The sequence below is a fragment of the Eutrema salsugineum genome, unplaced genomic scaffold, assembly GCF_000478725.1.
Source record: "Eutrema salsugineum unplaced genomic scaffold, Eutsalg1_0 scaffold_7, whole genome shotgun sequence".
Lineage (NCBI taxonomy): Eukaryota > Viridiplantae > Streptophyta > Magnoliopsida > Brassicales > Brassicaceae > Eutrema > Eutrema salsugineum.
The window spans coordinates 9,824,621-9,833,075 of record NW_006256486.1 but is presented as its reverse complement, the minus strand read 5'-3'; the positions used below and the strand labels follow the sequence as shown (position 1 = coordinate 9,833,075).

At 38.4% G+C, this 8,455-nt stretch overlaps 1 pseudogene; it reads right to left on the bottom strand.

The window, feature by feature from the left end:
* Positions 1-8,358: 8,358 nt before the first annotated feature.
* Positions 8,359-8,455, bottom strand: LOC112083193 (annotated as a pseudogene).

Here is an 8,455-nt window from a genome sequence, read left to right as displayed (position 1 = left end):
GAATGGAAACAAGAGTAATATTAGGGATACGAGTGTTAGTCTGTTGAGATAGTCACTACCCCGTAACTCAAAAGATTCTCACAAGTTCTTATCACACCCGAACCTGGCGAATACTAAAGGTGCCAACCAAAGTATTTGTGAAACACATAACTCCAACAAACATTGTTAATGTCTGGGTTCTTTTGGAACATCATAGGATTAAATAAAAAATATAAGCATATGGTGGTGAGATTGGATTCAAAAGAGCAACTTTGATTTGGGTTGTTTGATAGAAACAAAAGTAAAGGAAGGCAGAGCTGACAGAGTGTTTCCAATAATATTTAAGGACTGGTCATTGTTATCAAACTATGAAGATCACAGATTGGGGAGGCTGTGGGTTGTCTAGCGACTAAACGTGAGAGTAACACCATTTTTTAAAACGGCATAGATGATCACTGTATCAGTTCTTATAGAAGGAAAAGCAGAGGAATTCTTCATTTCATTTATTTACGCATCAAATTTTTCAGAGGATAGGAGACAGCTTTGGGAGGACCTTCGATCTCATCATGACTCTTCTTTGTTCAGGGGAAACCATGGTTCAGAGAAGGTGAGTTTAATGAGAATATTTCGAGGTGAGGAACAATTCTCTGTATGCAACCAACCCATTATCCTCTGGTACCTGGGATTTCCAAGATGTGGTTAACTACTGTGAGTTATCAGACCTATTATATCATGGCTCGATGTTCACCTGAAGCAATAAGAGAAAAGAGGGAGTCATTTGTAAAAAGCTTGATCGAATACTGGTGAATCAAAATTGGCTGCAGTCTCATGAAAGATCATACAATGTATTTGAGCCTGGTGGATATTCGGACCACCTAAGATGCAGGTTTTACATCAAATAAGCAGAGAGCACACAGGAAAAGCCTTTCAAGTTTGTAAACACTGTAGCATTCCATCCTGGATTTCCAAAAGAATTGAAAGAGATGTGGGATTTGTCTCCTCCACTTTTCCCCTCCACCTCTGCCATACACATATTAACAAAGAAACTCAAGCAAATGAAACCGATTTTGAAAGGCTTGGGTCGAGATCTTCTAGCCGATATATCAAAACAGAATAAGGTGGCTTTTCATCAGTTGTATGAGTCACAAGAAAAATCCATGAAATATCCCAGTCCACAAGCAGTATAAGAAGAAGCAAATGCTCTAGACAGATGGATGAGATTAGCTGATATTGAGGAAAAATAACTGCGTCAAAAATCAAAGCTCCACTAGCTTCAGATTGGGGATAAAAATAACAAGGTGTTCCACAATGCTGCAAAGATAAGAGAAATGAGAAATGGTATTAGAGAGATCAGATGTAGTGATGGGACAATGGTTTTGAATCAGGCACAGATCAAACAAGAGGCAGTTAGACATTTCAATGATTTCTTGACAATGAAGATGACTGACTTTAAGGTATTCCCGAGAGACTAATTGAGAGTACCGCTGGATTTCACTTTTGATGACAACGACACTAATCGCAGAGGTCACAAAAGAAGAAGTAAGAAAAGTTATATTCTCCATGCCCAGAAATAAGTCTCTAGGCCCTGATGGTTTACTTGTGAATTTTTTCAAGAAGCTTGGTCAGTAATTGGAGACGATGTCATGACAGCAATACAGTCGTTTTTTGAATTGGTTTTTTTTTGCCAAAATTCCACGATCTTACTGAAGAACAGAGAAGCACTTGAGATGAAAGACTACCACCCCATATCCTGCTGCAATGTTCTGTACAAGGTCATATCCATGATTCTAGCCAATAGACTCAAGGGTATTCTTCTGAGTTTCACTCCAAATCAGTCGACATTTATTAAAGACCGAGTGTTGATGGAAAATGTTTTATAAGTCATTGAGCTGGTAAAAGACTACCATAAGGAGTCAGTCTCTCCTCGTTGTGCTCTGGGGATTGATATTTCAAAAGCTTTTGACTCTGTTCAATGGGAATTTTTGACAACTATTCTGCACGCCATGGATTTCCCGGATCAGTTTATCCACTGGACTAAATTATGTATCACCACAATATCATTCGCGGTACAAGTAAATGGGGAGCTTGCTGATTATTTCAATAGTGAGCATGGACTCAGACAAGGATGTTCCCTGTCTCCATATTTATTTGTCATCTGCATGAATGTGCTCTCAAGACAACTTGATATGGCAGCAAGGGATCATCAAATCGGTTATCATCCGAACTGCAGGAACCTGCAGCTAACTTATCTTTGATTTGCGGGAAAACGACCTATTTCCCCTTCAGAACTATCATATAGTAACAGATCCACACAATGTTTCAGCTTCTTTCCCTATAATTTGAAGTTTAAAAACGTATTTCCATACAATTTGATAGTTCCAAACATATCTACACATACCATGGTTAACTTCGGTTTATAGTGTACCAATCGGATTTTAACTACCTAAATCTAAACTAAACCGAGTTACAATAATCAACTTTAACCAAATACAACCGATGTCAAAAACAAAAACAAAAATCCAAAAACCCAAAAAAAAACAAACTACCCGACCCAGAAGCCAAAAAGTCTCCTTCTTCACCCGATTGTTCTTTTCTTGGAAATATTTTTGTTTTGGTTTTATCTCTGAAAAAATGAAAACTTAATTCTCACATACAATCACATGTACACTGGTTTCTGAAATAATAATTTGATTTATTCGTGTTACTTGAGTTCATAGATCTTTTAAAAAAAACGAATTCTGAGAGATTCTCGATCTCTTCACCACTAATTCTGATTAGATTGATTATTTTATGGCTTTAATTAACCACTTTAGTCTTGCTCTCTAGTAACTTTCTTTGATGCAATTGGAGCCGATGGGGAGATTCGAACCAGATCTTTTCTTCTTCATGGAGATCGCAGATGCGTAAAAGATAGTGGAAACCAACAGAGAGCAATCTTAACTCATCGTAAAAGCATCGCTTAATTCAAATGATAAACACATTACGTAATCAGGGACAAAAATTTTCTGGTGTGATAAGATTCACTGAAAAAAAATCTGGGTTGAGTTATCGCAAAAAAAAATCTGGGATTGGGTTCGTCGCCATAAAATAAAGGGTTCGAGGTTTAATTTGGGGATTTTTGGGGTTTAGATATTTGGTTTGTGTATCTTTTGGTTTATTCATTTTGATAGGATTGTAATGTGGTTTAATTTCATTTTTAATTGGTTAAATATTTTTCTGTAAATAGTAAACCAAGATTAACCGTAGTATATGTCGGTTTTAGTTTTGAATTTTTGTTTCGTGTGTAGATATGTTTGAAACTATCAAATTATGTGGAAATACGTTTTTAAACTTCAAATTATAGGGAAATATGACGAGGCTGAAACTTGTGTGGATTTATTACTATATAATAATTTTAAGGGGGAAATAGGTCGTTTTCCCATGATTTGCAGATGATTTTATGGTGTTTGTGGAGGGATAAAATAAATCCATTGAGGGCATTTTAAAGGTTTTTAACATCTTTGCGAGAAGATCAGGCCTCAAGATAAGTCTTGAGAAATCAACTATTTACAAGGCGGGAATTCCAAAGAAATTACAGCAGCAGATCCTAAATCAATTTCCTTTTGGTCAAGGTGAACTCCCTGTCAGGTATCTTGGCTTACCTCTGATGACAAAGAAAATGCGAGCAAATGATTAATCTCCCCTAATCGAGAATGTTAGAACAAGGTCACCTCATGGAATGAAAGAGCTTTATTATTTGCAGGGAGGTAACAGCTAATCGGTTCAATGATTTTTAGCATTACTAATTTTTGGACCTCAGCATTTCGCCTGCCAAAAGCATGTATTCAAGAGATTGCTAAATTATGTGTGGCGTTCTTGTGGTCAGGACCTGCACTAAATCCAAAAAAAGCTAAATCGCCTGGAATGAAGTCTGTACTCCTAAAATGGAAGGAGGTTTGGGTCTGAGATCTATTGAGGAAGCAAATAAAAAATGTTGTCTGAAACTAATCTGGAGGATTCTCTCATCAAATAACTCTCTATGGGTGAACTGGGTGAAAAGACAATTAATAAGGGAGAGATCACTTTGGGCAGTGGAGGACACCACTACTATGGGGTCTTGGATGTGGAAGAAACTTCTAAAATACAGAGTTTTCATAAAGTGGAAGTGCAGAGTGGAAATGATACATCATTTTGGTTTGATTCTTGGAGCAACATGGGATGTCTCTATGAAAATCTGGGAGATCGTGGCTTCTTAGATCATGGGCTGTGGGGGAGGTGTTAGAAAAACCGAGACAGAGAAGACATTGGCAAATGCTGTTATATGAAATTGAAAAAGAGATTGACTGGCTGAGGTAGTTGAGAAATTCAAATGGAAGGGATATGGAGATGTGGAAATGGAACGAAGGACAATACATCTCCGAATTTGAATCCAAAGCCACCTGGAATCAAATCCGCTAAACCAAAGGTAAATTGGTACCGTAGTGTTTGGTTCCCACTAGCCACTCCAAAGTACTCATTTATTGTTTGGTTAGCTACTCATAATCGATTAGCCACAGGAGGTAGAATGCAGAAATAGAACATCAATACAAACACAAAATGCTGCTTATGTGGTAATTCGCCGGAGACCAAAGACCACCTCTTCTTCGTATGCCCTTTTTCGAGAGAGATATAGAGAAAACTATTCAAAGGGATCATGTGAAATGACTTTACATATGAATGGGACAGTAGTCGCACTGCTGGTGAAGCCACCATACGACAAAACATCTGTCTTCTTGTTTCGGTATTCATTCCAAATAGCTGTTCACTCCATTTGGAGGGAAAGAAACATGGAGAAAAGGCTTCAACAGTGCTCAGACTAGTGCAGATGGTGGACAAAAATATCTGAAATCAGCTCTCTTCTATCAGAGAAGGAGGAGACAAGCGATTTGAAGAAGGATTGCAGACTTGGTTCTCAACAAGGGTCGTATAAACTCTTGTCTTTTTCATAGCAGTTTCAATTTTCTTCAAATGTTTTAAAGCAAAGTTGCAACAAACAAGGTTATTTTTTCCTTTGAATATAATTTAACATTAGATTCATAAAAAAAAAAACAATTTCTAACTGGATTTCTTAACTGAAACACTGTTTACCATCGATTGCTTCAAGTTAAACATGAAAAATCATAGTTAATCTACTTCTTCCTCCTTGGTCGTAGCCAATATCACACTCGCCTAAATCACAATAGAAAGATACGGTAATGAATGCTAATCCTTAAAAAAAAAGATACAGTTAGAATGAATTCTAAAATGGATGATGTACCAATAATTTCTCTCTTTACTAGAGACAACAGCTCGAGAAGCTCCTCATTGTTATCTCTTTTTTTTTTTAATCTTTCAAAGAAACAAGAAACAATAGCTCGAGATTATTATCGTCTCACTTACTGATATAGTCATATCTTTGCATGTTTAGAATGCATTTTTAGTCCAAGAATTGAGTCTCATTCATACATTTTAGAAAGATTCTTCATGTTTTATCTTTGTTTTAAAGGTTTAGGGCTTTGCATTAGATCCAAGTGAGTCATGCATGTTTGGAGTGTCAATCAGGTGTTTTGGAGCTCATTTCGAATGGAAAAGATGAATTCAGTGGAAAAAATGGTGAAAGAAGATGAAGAAATGATGAAAATGGGCATTTGAAGCTTATCGGCCAAAAACCTTACCGCGGTACGTGTCTCTCGGCCAAAAATCGCTGCTTGCCGATACGATTTCGAGATCGCCTGAGACGAAGCCCTTCCCAGCAGATTCAGTCTCCGGTGTCTTCATCATGATTTAAGAACATTGAGTCAAGATTCCATAACATTTGTAATAACCTGATTTGGAGCAGTCAGATGAAATTTATGGCCATCTGGAGAAGAACATGTCTCGGAGCCATTTCCAGATCATTCCGATGCGCCTCAAAAAACAGCTGTCCGGGAAGTCTTGCTCTCCCCGGATGCAACCGGAGGCTTCACCAAAGTTGTAGGTAATTGCATTAAATGTCTTCTGGAGTTGCTGAACTCAATTCAATTCAAGGCATGGCTTCACAGAACCCCTCAGGCACGCCTCGACATCAAGGCCTTGACCAGATGAACTCGAGGCAGCTTCGTTCAGATACCTCATCTCCATACGACTAAGTATAAAGGCTGGAAGCATCAAAGCTGTTTGGTTCTGGATTTTTCTAAGTATCAAGACCGGCCTTGACCATCATGCCTCGCCTACACTACCCTGAGGCATTCCTGTACACTCTGCCTCGACCAGAATGCCTCAACTTGGTGTCACCCGAAGCAAAGACCGAATGAAACTACCCAAAACCTCGGGTGCACACCTCGGCATAATTTTTACCCGAGGCAGGCTTTGTCGAATGAAATCTTCAACACCTCGACCTCTGGCCTCGACTTACCTGACCCCATGACATCCTCGTTTCACCATTCCTGAGCAAGAATAAACCTGCCTCGACATATAGACCTCGAGAAGAATCAAGCCAAGGCAACGCATGTTCCTGAGCTCTTACCCAGATTTTTATGCCTCGACATGCATGCCACGGGTTGCGAACTGAGACTTGACCCTGAGGCACACCTGTTTTGACCCAGAAAGGGCGGGTCAGTATCCAGTTTGTCCTCGGCTGACCTGGTCCAGAGCTTGGTCTATAAATAGTTTTTGGGGTTCAAACCCTAGTTATCTGGGATTCCATATTTGTTCTTTTGCCTCTTTTGTAAAAAACTCCTTGTGTTAAGAGATATCTTAAGGTTTTAATCAAATCAAGAGTATTTTATTAGCACCTTATCATCTTTTCTTCTCATCTCATATCATTAATCATGATCAACAACATATCATACAAAGGATTAAATATGCGTTGATTATGATTAGTGAGTAGTCTTTTCATAAGGTTCTAAATATGTATATTAGGGTGCAAATGTGTTAGATTAGGGAGTTTAGGAGTTAGATCATGCATTTTCCTTTCTTTAGTTAGCTATTCCTAATGCTAGATCTATGATAATCACTTTGGTCTAGAGCTTAGGCATTTCACCACCCAAAAGGTCTTTGATGAAATGCCTGAACCAGCTAATTAGAGATTTATGCTTTGTTCATCATGGTAGTGATTTTCTAATGCATAAATGACATATTAGAACTGATTAATAATGCTTACTGATTCATATTTCACTAATGGGAATTAGGTTTGAAAGTGAATTAGTATAGAGATTAATACCTTCATGAGAGGATTAGTCTAGGTTTGAGTTCTAAGTTGATTGGAATACTTGATTGTTTGTCATTAGCTCTCTAGTTTAACACTAATTCACCCTGATCAACTATCATGTCTAGAACCTTAGTTCCCATTATATTCATATCATCATCATCTTGTTATTGCTTTGCTTTGTTTGTCTTTAATCATCTTGTTAATCTTGTTTAGTTTCATTTCATCTTTGTTACAAAACCAACCTACTTTGTTTTCTTGGATTAAGATTCAAATCTTATAGAATAGGGAACTAAACCCACATGATGGTTTGATAACCCTTTATACTGCAACAGACAAAGGGGATTGATACCCTGAGAGCTCAAAAAATCTTGTTTATCAACTGGCGCCGTTGCCAACTTGTGGAGATTTAGCATTAGTTTCTGATTTGTTCTTAATATTAAGCATTTTTTCTTTTATTTTACTGATAAACCATTTGAGTTTTGTCTTTGAGTTCCAGGTGCATGAGAAAAAGATCCAGGAGCTGTGATCCTCCTCTTTTCTACATAGACAACATCAACCTGTTAGAGAGGAGAGCAAGAAGACCAAGAGCAGAGGGTCTAGCTGAGGGTATGGAACAGCAAGGGGATCAAGCAGAACACCAGGCTCAGGTCAACCAAAATCAGGCGGCCAGAAATGAGGCACATGCCTTTGTGAACCAAAAAATGGCTGCAAGGAATGAGCACCAGGCTCAGGTGAACCAGAACGAGGCGGCCAGAAATGAGCATCAGGCTTATGTAAACCAAGAGAACCAACACCAGAAAAGGAATCACCAGCCTCAAGTGAGGAATCTAATTTTTGTGGGTGCTAATGACAGAGCCAATGCTCACCAGAACAGGCAAGGTATCCAGGCTCTACCTGTTGAGAACAATAATTTTGAATTCAAATCTTCACTCCTCAATATGGTGCAGAACTCCAAGTTCCATGGATTGCCTATGGAGGACCCGCTAAACCACCTTGATAACTTTGACAGGGTTTGCAACCTTACAAAGATCAATGGTGTGTCAGAGGATAGTTTCAAGCTCAGGCTATTCCCTTTCAGCTTAAGAGATAAGGCACGCCACTAGGAAAAGAATCTACCAGTAGGTTCTATTCAAACTTGGGAGCAGTGTAAGCAAGCTTTTCTATCAAAGTTCTTCTCAACATCAAGGATTGCCAAACTGAGGAATCAAATCTCAAGCTTTACCATGAGACCTTTGGGGAAGCATGGGAAAGATTTAGGAGCTATATCAACTAGTGTCCTCATCATGGTTT